The 13,126-nt window shown below is 48.3% G+C and overlaps 1 long non-coding RNA gene across 1 annotated transcript; it reads left to right on the plus strand.

Moving 5' to 3' along the window:
- Positions 1-1,435: 1,435 nt before the first annotated feature.
- Positions 1,436-10,104, plus strand: LOC117878154. Its single transcript, XR_004645905.1, has 3 exons — positions 1,436-1,665; positions 3,338-3,403; positions 9,979-10,104. It is a non-coding gene; the product is annotated as an uncharacterized LOC117878154 (long non-coding RNA).
- Positions 10,105-13,126: the final 3,022 nt, after the last annotated feature.

A 13,126-nucleotide genomic window follows, 5' to 3' on the forward strand; every position in this document is an offset into this window, starting at 1 on the left:
GTCCAGTCGCACTGATATGAGACCACAAAGCCTCACCAGGCGAGGATGTTATCTTCGAGAGGCCTGTGAGAGCCTGGGTGGGGAACATTTTCCCATCACAGTCACCCTGGGCATCAGCAGTTCAGCCAGCTGTGCTAATTGACATTTAGGTTACTTTAGTTTATGCGTATTTATTGTATTGCTCATGCTGGAACTTGTTCCATTTGAGGTACTTCTTCCTTCTGGGGGGACACGTGCCCTGTTATTGCTGAAGGTTTTGTCCTAAACCTTAGCCCTGATCCAGCGCACATCATCCGAGAGACCCAAAACACCCTACACAGCAGGATCAGTATCAGCATCCCCGTTTTTCAGACGGGGAAACTGAAGTCTGTGGAGGTGAAGTGAGTTTCTGCAAGGAGAGTCAGTGGTGGAGCTGAGCATCTCATAGCATCTCTCATCTTCAAGTGGTTTACAAGGTTTATTCTGCAAAAATAACCTCGCCGTCCATGAAATGCAGCTGCATCTGGGGTGGGACTCGGTATTTATTTATTTTATATTTAAACATACATATCAGGAGCATCCTCATCCCATGCTTGGTGAGTACTTCCCGGTATTTAAAATAGCACGGCAATAAACAATTACACTGAACTGCTGAAATCCACCACCTGCTACCCATCTGGCCATAATCGCTCTCATTGACATATGTGGCAGTGTGGTCCTGTGGGTAAAGCAGCAGCCTGGGAGTGAGGAGATAAGGGTTGCAGGGCCGACTTTAGGGCAATTCAGCCGATTCCCCGGAATCGGGCCCCGTGCCCCTAAGAGGGCCCCACAACATCCCGAAGGCGCTGCCACCAAAGTCCCGCCACTGTCTTCGGCGGCAGCTCAATCACTGCCGTGGAGGAAGGACCCTCCGCCGAAGTGCCACCGAAGGCACCGGCAGCCGCTTGAGCTGCCGCCGAAGTCCCGGCACTGTCGTCGTTGGCAGCTCAATCATTGCCGCTGTCTTCAGCGGCTTTTCGGCGGAGGGTTCTTCCGATTGAGCTGCTGCCAAAGACAGCGGCAGGACTTTGGCGGCAGCTCCTTCGAATCGGGCCCCGCGGTGTCTAAAGCTGGCCCAGGAGGGTTGTATTGTTGGTTCTGCCACCGGCCTGCTGTGTGAGCTTGGGCAAGTTACTGTGCCTCCCTGCCTCAGTTTCCACATCTATAAAATGGACAGATTGGGAGGGAAAAGAATTTCTCATCCCGAGAAAATGTTTGAGCTATCGGAAATGTTCCCCTGTTGCTTTGGGACAAAACTACAACATCTTGGATATTTTCATGAACTGAAAATCCAAAAAGATTTTTCAGTTTAGCTCAATCAGAAGGGTTTTGTTTCTATTTCAACTTTGACCCTTTTTGTATTGGAAACAAATTGTTTTTACTATAGTTAGCTGAAATTTGGAAAGAAAAACTCATTTTGAATGGGCAAACCAGAATCTGTCATTTGGAAAAATGTCAAAATGAAGTGCACTGACAAGTTCAACCCCCCTTTTATCGCCCAAAAAGATTTCAAGTAAAAAAAGTTCTCCTGATTTTGCCAAATTGCCTTTTTCAGATGAAGAAAAGATTGATGTAAAAATGGGGATGAGGAAACGTAGTCACCTTTACGGAACCCTTTGAGTTCTATGAAATAAGACGTTGGAAGAGGTAGGTATCATCATCATTCATTCCCACGTCATATCTCTGTTATACTGAAACAACCAATCATCTCCACATCAGTCCTATTCCCTCTCCCTGTAAATATCTGGTACCTGTTTAAAAATTCACAGCAAAAGGGCACAATAGGATAGGAAAGAAAGTGAAGACATTTCTTAAATCCACACGCTATAAGGGAAGTTGGGGAGGCCTATAGATAAGGCACACCAGACTGTGGGTAATGTGATATAAATAGCAAATGGAAATATACATTCTAAATATCAGTAAATCTCTGCTCTGCCGGTCTCTTAAAATGGGGTCACTTGTTTTTTCATGGTACCCGTTACTGGACCAAACCACAGATCCAAACAACCTCAAATGCTGGGAACGTTTGACTCAAGATCCAAATCCTAACACTGGCCCCAATCAGGAAGGTACTTGAGCACGTGGGTCACTCCACTGTAACCCTAAATCAGGGTCTTTAAGACAGGTCCCATTACTATAAAAGGCTGACCACAAAAATCAGATCTGAACACCTGAATTTTCGGAAAGTTTGGCTCCCGATCCATCACTAGTAAATACTCAAAACATCAAGTTGACAGAACAAGGAGCAATGGTCTCAAGTTGCAGTGGGGGAGGTCTAGGTTGGATATTAGGAAACACTATTTCACTAGGAGGGTGGTGAAGCACTGGAATGGGTTCCCTAGGGAGGTGGTGGAATCTCCATCCTTAGAGGTTTTTAAGGCCCGGCTTGACAAAGTCCTGTCTGGGAAGATTTAGTTGGGGTTGGTCCTGCTTTGAGCAGGGGGTTGGACTAGATACCTCCTGAGGTCCCTTCCAACCCTGATATTCTATGGTTCTAAGTTAGCTCTCCCTAGTCTTGTGAACAGTGGTTTGGGATCTTTAACATTCACAAGTTCTCTGGACCTTTGGGTAATATTTTGGCCTGAACAGACATGTACAAGGGCTTCCCCACACATTGTTGTTTAGTATAGTAACTGTGAAAGTGCTTGAGAAGAGTCAAACTGTTGAAGTACCTCTCTAAGCAGCAGCCAGATGCTTCTAAGTGCCTCTTAAGTACTGGTCTGCAGGAAAGACAGCACAACCGGTCTGGTGGGCTTCTGTTGTCATCCTCGGTTTTTATCATTTTTTTTCCAATATGGAAAATTCCCATAAAATGTCATAAGGATGAAATTGATTGGACTCTATGGAAATGTATCGGGATTCTATAGAAGTGACTCTGAACATAGAGAGTTCAACAGAAAATGATTTTTTTAACCACCCTATAGAACTCAGTAACAAGGCTTAAATTCCCTATTAGGGGATAAAATCCTGTACAAGAGGAAGGAGGGTCCAGTGGTTAAGGTGGTAGCCTGGGACTCAGGTTTGTCTGTGCTCCATCACAGACTTCCTGGGTGACCCTGGGCAAGTCACTTAGGGTCGGATTTTTACAGTGCCTCAAGGTGCAGATAGGTGTCTAATGAGGTTTTCAAAAGCACCTAATGCTCTGAAATCATTGATTTCAGTTGGACGTAGGTGCCCGTGTGCTTTTAACAGCCCATTTCAGGCACCTGTTGCTATCTTTAGGCATCTAAATACCTTAAACAAACCTTAGCCCTTTGCATCTCTGGGTCTCACTTGTCCATCTGCAAAATGGAGATAATATGACCTTTCCATCTCGCAGGGGTGTCGTAAGGATAGATCCATTAAAGACTGGGAGCTGTGAAGATATGACAGTAATGAAGCCTGTGTAAGTCTAAGATACATAGGTATTGAATTTAGAGCTAGTCAAAAGATTTTGATTTTCCATGATTTTGTGTCAAACATTTGCATGTTGACACCCACCCTGAGAGATGTGAATGAAAATGTTTATTGCCCTTTTTATTTTAATCTTTCTGAGCAGCTCTGTAACTGGCTGAAGTTTTTTGACTTTCCAAAAATTCCATAACAATTTTTTTTGGAGGGGGGAGGACCTCTACCAATTTTGTGATATTTTTTACTAGCTTTTTTCAGCCAGCTCTCATTGAAGCCAACAGAATGGTTGAAAACCCTATCTGAAAATTGATCATTTTCTACACTTTTCCTTAGGGCTTTGCCTCTTAGCCACAGCCAGGACCCCTTGCATATTCCACGCGTTGAACGCTGCGCTAGGCTAACAACGCACAATGACAGGATATAAATATTCCTAGTGAAGTGCACTTTAAGAAGTGCCTGCTTGCCAAAGGATGCTGTCTCCCTCCTCAGTGATGGCGAGGAGAATGTGTGGTTTGGTTTAAATGGGAAAACAAATACATTTCCCCACTCCCCCTCTTCACTCTCTGAACAGACTCAGCCTTCATCAGAGGCTAAAAGGGAAATATTTACAGAAGACCCATGTTAAAATGTTGGCAGATCATCGCTGCCACTGGCAGATCCATGAACGCTCAAGGGAGGGGGATTCGCACAAAGCCAATGCACCATTTAATCATCTGCCTGAAATGGGATTTCAATGGGGCACAGGGCTTGCCTTGGAGTCCTGCATAGGGATGACTTGCACCCACAGACAGGTCACTTAACCTCGCCAGGCCTCGCTTTCCCCTTCTGTATGATGGGTCTCAGAATGACAGACATGAGCAGATGCTGGGGTTTGCAAAAGGATCTGGAGATGCCCAATATAAAATGCTACCGTTATGGCTCCAGCCCCAAATCTCTTCCCTGGTTTCCTGCTGCTTTGGGGGTTGTTTGGGAGAGCTGCTAATTAGAGCTGGGTGACAGCCTTGACCAGGCACTAGCCTTGTGCTGCTGGTGAGCTTAGAGCAGAGCTCGTGATGTCTCTCAGTCAATCAGGGAGTCTGGTTGATCAGGAGGTTCAGCTGCAGGTCAGCTAGCTGGTCCCAGGGTCAGCTGCCGGCCCCGATTCCTGACACCGAGTCTCCCACCTCCCAACTGAGTGTCCTAACCACCGGAGTGTGGGTTATAAAAGGGCAGGGGGGAAGGGGAAGGGGCGGCAGCCCCACCACCGCCTCCACCTTCTCCTCCAGAATGGCCAGAACGATTCCCTTCAAACCTGCAAATAATTTCAGATCAAGGGGAATTGTCTTTTCCACTGAATAACCTGTCCAGAAAATATCACACCCCATTTCAGGACACCCAGGTCTGAATCGCCTCTCTGGAACAGATCTAAAATGGACTTTTCCAATTCACCAACATTTCAGAGGTTATGTGTCTGTTACAGGGGTGGGTGGGTGAGGTTCTGTGACCGGCAACGTGCAGGAGGTCAGACTAGATGATCATGCTGGTCCCTTCTGACCTTAAAGTCTATGAGATTCTGTTGGACCTGAACCAATCCCCCTCTCCCCCCAGAACTGCCACTGATCCAAGAAGTCAGTTATTTGCTGATTATCCCACATTTGCCTACGTTGGGGTTTTTACACTGTCCTCTAACGAATCTGGTGGTGGCCACTCTTGGAGTAGACAGACCTCTGATCCAATCTGGCAATCCCTTTGTTCCTATAGTGGGCAAGCAGTGGGTCCAGGCCCTCTTCCCTGCAGGCCATATAGGCAGACGTTCAAGGAAGCCCATTCCATTGCACAGCGGGCGGGGCTGAAATAGATGAGAATCTCCAGTGGCCAGAGCTGAGGGGTTGCTAATCCAATGGCGCCGACATGAAATAGATTAGACTGTATGTATGTGCTTGAACTGTGCACCAGCTGGATTATCCTGGAGAAGGCCGGTCGTTCCAAGTATGTATGAAGTCTCTTTGCCGTTCTATTTTCTCCCTCTCCCTAGCGAAAAGATCTGAACTGCTGTGTGTTGATGTAATGCCTTTCCCTAATCATCGTTCCAATGAACCCGAGAGAGGAGCTCCACATGTAGCATGCTGAAAAATTCCTCCAAATGCTGGCTACTGGCCAATGGAGTAGCATGGGGGACTTTCCATTTTTTCCCTTTGATTATGTCGCCAGCTGGCTTTACCTATGAGCAACGGTCCATTGCGGGGACTTCTGTATCACAATGAGCGCTGGCTGAGGACTGCAAAAGAGAGCTCTTGAATATTCGTTTGGGTCCCGATGGGCTGTTTGGTTTGACTGTCATTGGTGCCCCCAATTTACTGGAGAATATTGGCAGGGGAGTTTTTGTTCACACTAAGTCGTGATCATACTTCGCTCTTTTCCAGCACTTTTCATCAGTTGACCTCAAAGCACTGGACAAAGGAGGTCAGTAGCATTAACCCCATTTTGGGGAAACTGAGGTAAAGTAGTTTGCCCCAAGTCCCCCAGCAGGATAGTGACAGAGCTGGGAACAGAACCACAGTCTCCTAAATTCTAGCCCACCGCTCTGTATTTCCCAGTGCACGGGGCCAGCACACGACTTACGTCCTACTTCAACCTTCTAAACAGGGCTGAGATGGGACTTGAGTGATGCGACATAGACTCATAGACTTATAGACTCTAAGGTCAGAAGGGACCATTATGATAATCTAGTCTGACCTCCCGCATGATGCGGGCCACAAAAGCTGACCCACCCACTCCTGGAATAATTCTCTCCCTTGACTCAGCTGTTGAAGTCCCCAAATCATGATTTAAAGACTTCAAGTCGCTGAGAATCCTCCATCAAGCAACCCCTGCCCCATGCTGCGGAGGAAGGCGAAAAACCTCCAGGGCCTCTGCCAATCTACCCTGGAGGAAAATTCCTTCCCGACCCCAAATATGGTGATCAGCTGAACCCCGAGCATGCGGGCAAGATTCTCTAGCCAGACCCTGTGGAAAAAGTTCTCTGTAGTAACTTTTAATATCCCATCATTGACCATTGTTACTAATTACCAGCGATGGCACGTTATTGACCTATTGACTAAAATAACTTTATCCCATCAAAAATAACTTTATCCCATCAGCATGGGGTGAATTTCACCCTTTATTAATCCCCGTATTCACATCCACTTGTATATACGTGCGGACGTGCAAGAGACCTTGTGCCTGAGCAAGGAGATCTGTCATTTGATATTTGCTATCTAAGGTCCATCAATGGCTATTAGCCAGGATGGGCAGGGATGATGTCCCTAGCCTCCGTTTGCCAGAAGCTGGGAATGGGCAACAGGGGATGGATCACTTGATGATTACCTGTTCTGTTCATTCCCTCTGGGGCACCTGGCATTGGCCATTGTTGGAAGACGGGGACTGGGCTAGATGGACCTTTGGTCTGACCCAGTGTGGCCGTTCTTATGTTCTATTCACCTATCCAACTGGGGAGCAAAAACAATACCACATGACTTAGCTAACCAAACTGGGGACTAGTCAATGCCAATAGTTCTCAGACATTGCAAAGGCTGGATTATGTCCCTTCCTTCTGCTGAGCACTCCTTACTCCATGAGTAGCCCTACTGAAATCAATGGGACTACCTGCATAGAAAGGGACAACTCAACATGAGGCAGAATTTGGCCCTTCCTGTAAGACCTACTGAGGGGACGGACAAGCTGGATTTGCCCAACTTGTGGATATCGTAACCAGGCACAAAAGGATTGTGTTAAAAGATCAAGTGATGGTTGAACTTCAAAAGTTTTGGAGGTTGTAGATCTTGGGATAAACACCAAAACTTCGAAGGCAGTGTCCTGTGTCAGCTCTGCATGCAGGATTCCCTGTGAGCACCAGCAGGCCTGCTATGCAAAGAGCAGTTTATCTGAATCTTCTGAAAAACTGGCCTGGAAATTCCACCAGATCAGGCTTTCTGGTGAAGTCTCCAGTGGTTCTTGCTGCTGCTTGGCCAGAAATACCTTGAGGGGAGAATTTTGCCTCACAGCATTTCCTCTCCATCTCTCCTAGTCCCCTTCAGAACTAAGAACATAAGAACATAAGAACGGCCGTACTGGGTCAGACCAAAGGTCCATCAAGCCCAGTATCCTGTCCTCTGACAGTGGCCAATGGCAGGTGCCCCAAAGGCACTAGGTACTGCAGAGTCAGCTGTATTGTGAAGTCAAGGTAAGAGGGCGTGGGGACAAGTTAACAGAATTTTTTTAGTCTAAATGAAAGTTCAGTTTGGGCTATGGGCACCGGTTTGGGCCACGGGGACTGGTATCAGAACCATTTTACCCACCTATTTATGTAGGAAGCAGGGAATCCCAGGTTTCTATTTAACTGTTACACCAGCAACGTAATGGATGAGATTAGACTGAACTCAAAGGACCCCATCCCTCTAGCCCTGCCTTTGCGTCTCCATCTCTAGCCTCTTCCTGTAAAATACCTCCACAAGATGGCACGCTGCCACTGGGCCACACACAAAGGGGATCCCAGACTCTGCCAAAGTATGGGGGAGATGTTCAGACCTGGCGTTTTCCTTCCGTCCCTCGTTACTTACTTTAATTTGACAGCAGCACTATTGATTCCTTTATAGTCTCCCTATTTTGAACATCAACCCCAGGACAGGATCCTCCCATATGTACAACGTTCTGTGCTTCTGTTAGCCTCCCACGTGGTTCAGTTCGACTCTGAATCCATCCTCTCTTTATGAGCGTTGAGACAACATGCTTCTATTGCCTTTGAAGCCGACTCATAGCCACGACTCCTGGGAACCTGCGCTTGCCAGACCAGTAGCTTATGACTGAGAGCCTGAGAGCCTTATCGTGAGCATGGTCACCATTACATCTCAGCTGCTGCCGTTTTCCATTATGGTTTGCTGCAGCTTGCTTGGAGATGGACTGGCTATGAGCACTGGGCTACAGGTTGGCCTGTTAGCAGTTCCTTGACAGTGTGAATTATTTCCAGTTACTCCTTAGCAGCTGCTCGGTAAAGAATCGCACTCGTGGGCTATTTACTGCTCCAGTCATGTCTCTTGCCAGAGAGTTCAAACCAGCCCTCTCATCGGTCCTGTTCCACTAGCGTTCATTGCATTACAGAGCAGAGGGGAGTTTTGCACATTGCTCAGAACACATGGACGGTTGCGGGCATTTTTCAAGCCATAACGCACATGATATTTCCAACCTGCTACAGGCTCAACACTCAAATCAGGGAGGGTAAAATACTATTTAATTTCAATAACACTTTGCATTTGGATAGCGCCTTCTCTTCAGGAATGTGCACCAGTATTAACAAACTTAGCCCCAGCCCTGACAAGTGGGTATTAGCCCAAGGTAAATCATTTGGACAGTGATTTTGCCAATTATTATAATATGTTCCTTCTATTGCAGTCATGCCCAGAAAACTCAGTCTAGATCTGGGCCTGTTGTGGTGGGTGTTGTACAAACACACAATCAGAGACAGACCCAAAGAGCAACGGATTGGATTTGGGAATTTTTATAGGGTTCTGTCATTCAGGATTTGTGAATATTGGAGAGGAAGAATGGTTTTGTTGTGAAGGCACTAGCAAGGAGATCAGGGTTTTGATCTTTTGGACAAATCACTTAATCTCCGTGCCTCAGTTTCCCCATCTGTACAATGGGGATAATAATCCTCCCTTGGATATTTATATTGCCAGCTCTTTGGGGGCAAGACTAAGTGTCATCTCCACCACTGCCCCCATCACAAAGGGCAGTAGCCATCCCCTGCTGAGGCGAGATTAGCCATGTTGGTGGATTAGGATCCTTTCATTATATTTTGCTAGAGCAGAGTGATTTGGAGCAAGGGTCTGTAGGTGGTTACTTGGGGGGCCAATGCACTGAGTCAGCCAGGAGATGCATGTGACCAAGGGGAGGCCGCTGTTGTGTGACCGAGCAGGGGTCAGAAACTCCCACGAAGGCTAACGTTGCCAAGAAGGCTAACGGCATTTGGGGCTGTATAAGTAGGGACATTGCCAGCAGATTGAGGGATGTGATCATTCCCCTCTATTCGGCATTGGTGAGGCCTCATCTGGAGTACTGTGTCCAGTTTTGGGTCCCACACTACAAGAAGGATGTGGAAAAATTGGAAAGAGTCCAACGGAGGGCAACAAAAATGATTAGGGGGCTGGAGCACATGATTTATGAGGAGAGGCTGAGGGAACTGGGATTGTTTAGTCTGCAGAAGAGAAGAATGAGGGGGGATTTGATAGCTGCTTTCAACTACCTGAAGGGGGGTTCCAAAGAGGATGGATCTAGACTGTTCTCAGTGGTGGCAGATGACAGAACAAGGAGTAATGGTCTCAAATTGCAGTGGGGCAGGTTTAGGTTGGATATTAGGAAAAACTTTTTCACTAGGAGGGTGGTGAAGCACTGGAATGCGTTACCTAGGGAGGTGGTGGAATCTCCTTCCTTAGAGGTTTTTAAGGTCAGGCTTGATAAAGCCCTGGCTGGGATGATTTAGTTGGCTTTGAGCAGGGGGTTGGACTAGATGACCTCCTGAGGTCCCTTCCAACCCTGATATTCTATGATTCTAAGAGAGGCGAGGTCGAAGGATGGAGCATTAAACGGAGGAAGAAGCAAGGTGCTAAATCCGGCACTTGCAAGAAGAAACCTGGTCTTCCTGCTGAGGGAGCCAAGGTGGACACCAGTCCAACCACGGCATAAGGTGAGCTCAGAGCTCCTCTGGTAGGCACCGTCAAGCTCTTTTATATAGTGCAATGAGCCAGCCAGCTGGCAAATGGCTCCCAAAACGGACGTACCAAAGCCTTCCCTTGAGGAAATCTTCCTGCTGCAGAGCCCATAGCTTCTGCCTCTCTCCACCACAGGAAATGGGAGTTGGTCTGTGGCTTTCCAGTAAGGTCAAGCTTTACAACATGGCGGGTGGGAAGATTCACAGCCTGAAAGTTCTCTTTTATATGGAGTTTTATACCTCACCCATCTGCAGGGTATCTGGGCTTGCCTTTATTTGTGCTGGTCAGGAGTTGAGATCTCTGGAGACTGAAGCAATGGCTCTCAACCTTTCCAGACGGTTGTACCCCCTTGCAGGAGCCTGATTTGTCTTGCGTGCCCCCAAGTTTCACCTCACTTTAAAACGACTTGCTTACAAAACCAGACATCAAAATACCAAAGTGTCCCAGCCACACTAGCACTGAACAATTGCTGACGGTCTCATTTTTACCATCTAATTATAAAATCAGTCCATTGGAATATAAATATTGTACTTACATGTCAGTGTATTGTAGACAGAGCAGTATAAACAAGTCATTGTCTGTATGAAATTTTAGTTTGTACTGACTTCGCTGGTGCTTTTTATGTAGCCTGTTGTAAAACTAGGCAAATACCGAGCTGGTGTCGGAAGCAGGCCATGGCTCCCGGGGGAGGAGGGGGCACGGACAGGGGCAAGGGAGCCGAGGCTGGGGCCACAGCTGGAGGCGGGTCTGGGGCCAGGAGTGGGGCTGGTGCCGGGAACAGAGCCACAGCCAGGGGCCGGGTCCCGGAGTGGAAGCCGTGGCCGGGCTGCAGTCGGGTGCCGAGGCTGGGGTCAGGGTTGGGGATGGGGCCGGGAGTGGAGCTGCGGTCGGGGACAAGGACGGAGCAGAATTGGGGGCGGAGCGGGGCTGTGTGCGCCTCACAGTATGGCGACCACTGCTCTAGGCTGAGAGTAACTGAAATGATCCAGCGAACAGGGGCAGGCACGTCAGTTAAAACCGTTCCTAACATTTTGGAACTTCTCAGGCAAGATATCAGGAAGCTATTTTTCCTCCCTGGGTCTCCTGCTGTTAATTGATTTATCTCGTTAGACTGACCTCACACTTGGTAACGCAACCCCCATCCTTTCATGTATTTATACCTGCTCCTGTGTTTTTCACTTCCTACATCTGATGAAGTGGGTTCTAGCCCACGAAAGCTTATGCCCAAATACATTTCTTAGTCTCTAAGGTGCCACAAGGACTCCTCGTTTTTTTCCCTAGAAGTAATGCTGATTCTCTGTGTCATTCTCCAGGTATCATGAATAAAGAACACTCCTGGGCAGAAACCACACATGGCCCTGTCTGCTTTTTGCTCCTGCCTTCACCTAGACCAGATCGATGACTGGTGCCACACTGGGACACAGAAGTCAATACAAAGCCATTAGTGAGGACATATCTGGAGACGCCGGAAGGGCACACCTGGAAGGCTGCAAAGAAGCTACAGTGACAATGGGCCACTATGAGAACGGACCCTTGACTTTGTTTCAGTAGCGAGTGGAGATGGTGGGAAATGGAAGGTGCAGTAGAACTGGCGGCCATGTAGACAGAGGGATCGGGAGCTACTGGCCGACCTACGTGGTCATGTTTGGTCAGGGCTGGAGATATGGCTCCATGGAGATGACTGGGATATGAATCACCTAGGCCAACGTAGTCCATCTCCGGTGCCTATGGTTTGTCCCTTGGATCCGTATTTAGGCACCTACATAACTTATTTGCGGGTGACAACAATAATGGCTATACAATCCCAGAGCCTTTAAATTCCACCCAGCCGGCTCCAGTTTGAACCGTTAGCCCGACAGTGCTGGGAACACAATGCAAGCTGCTGTTTGAACTACCCCGCAGCAGACAAGGGCCTGGATAATTTCTCCCTCTTCCCCCCACCCCCCGTCAACTTCCACATCTGCTAAGAAGGCCAGCCATAAACAGCACACGGAAGATCTGTGGGACAATGACAGGCAGGCATATGCCTCCCCATTGCCATGCTGGCTCTGGATGGAAACCTGCTTATACACTCTTATACCCCACACACTTCGTCGTCTGGTTCAGGATCCCTGACGCTCGCCTCTTGTCTTGGGCCAGCAGCAACTGTGTGAAAATTGCACGGCCGCCCGGAGAGGAAGTGGCTTTTCCGCCCTCCCCGTTCCAGCTTCCTGTGTGTGCCTGTCGCTGGCCTTTCCTTTGGGATAGGGAAAGCTGCGTCAGCTTTCCCATTTCCATGGGGCCAAAGCTAGGCAGTGTGATAACAGGGCCAGGGCCAACAGGGGGGCCAAAGCTAGGCAGTGTGATAACAGGGCCAGGCCAACAGGGGCGAGGTATTTCATTTTGCTGGCCTCTCTGAAAACCATCGCTACAATTTTGCACAGTCTTTCCAAAACAAGATGACGTGGTTCGTGGATGGGAAGCAGAAGCTACATGGCCCGTGGCTCACCCCGCCAAGCAAATGTCCCATTCACGGGGAATATGTCACATGCTTTACCCCTCCAATTATGGTGACCCGGTCACCCTGCCTTATCCCTCTAGTGTCCTCAACAAAGCCTTTTGTGCTTCTCTTTCCCATCCCAGCCTTGCAAAGACATGACTCACCCCAGCCACCTCCCCACCATCTGGAGACCAGCTGGGTCCCTACTGCAAACTCCCCGGAGGAAAAACCCCATTCCAGCAATGTGTGAGAGTTGCTTCCTCGGCCCGGCTGCATTTAAGCCGTCGAAAAGTTATGGTAGCGTTTGCTCCACAACCTCGTCAAATGACTGCGCGGTTGGGGGTGTTTTATGTAAGATCGAACTAAAGCCCGATTAGACCACACATGCTGCATCATGTCCTCAACTCACCCTACACCAGCCCTGGCCTAAGGCCCGGTTGTTCAGCTCTGTAGACGCTAAGGCCTCCTCCCTGTCCCAGCGTTTGCCTGCAGTCTCTGCGGCCGTGATGCGACC

The sequence above is a fragment of the Trachemys scripta genome, chromosome 5 (genome assembly GCF_013100865.1).
Source record: "Trachemys scripta elegans isolate TJP31775 chromosome 5, CAS_Tse_1.0, whole genome shotgun sequence".
Classification (NCBI taxonomy): Eukaryota; Metazoa; Chordata; order Testudines; family Emydidae; genus Trachemys; species Trachemys scripta.